Raw genomic sequence first — 246 nt, 5'->3', positions numbered from 1 at the left:
TTTATTTCAGGGGCCTTTTATTTCATAATGCCACATTTATTTATTTCAGGGGACTTTCTATTTCATAATGCCACATTTATTTATTTCAAGGGACTTTTATTTCATAATGCCACATTTATTTATTTCAAGGGACTTTTATTTCATAATGCCACATTACATTTCCATTTCTTATATGCAAATGAACGGGACGTGGTTAGCTCACAGATCCAGCCCAAAGCAACAGCACCACAACACTGACTTAGCTCT

Source organism: Notothenia coriiceps, unplaced genomic scaffold, assembly GCF_000735185.1.
Source record: "Notothenia coriiceps isolate Sejong01 unplaced genomic scaffold, NC01 NC01_scaffold00006326, whole genome shotgun sequence".
Classification (NCBI taxonomy): Eukaryota; Metazoa; Chordata; class Actinopteri; order Perciformes; family Nototheniidae; genus Notothenia; species Notothenia coriiceps.
Note: the sequence above shows the minus strand (reverse complement) of the source record.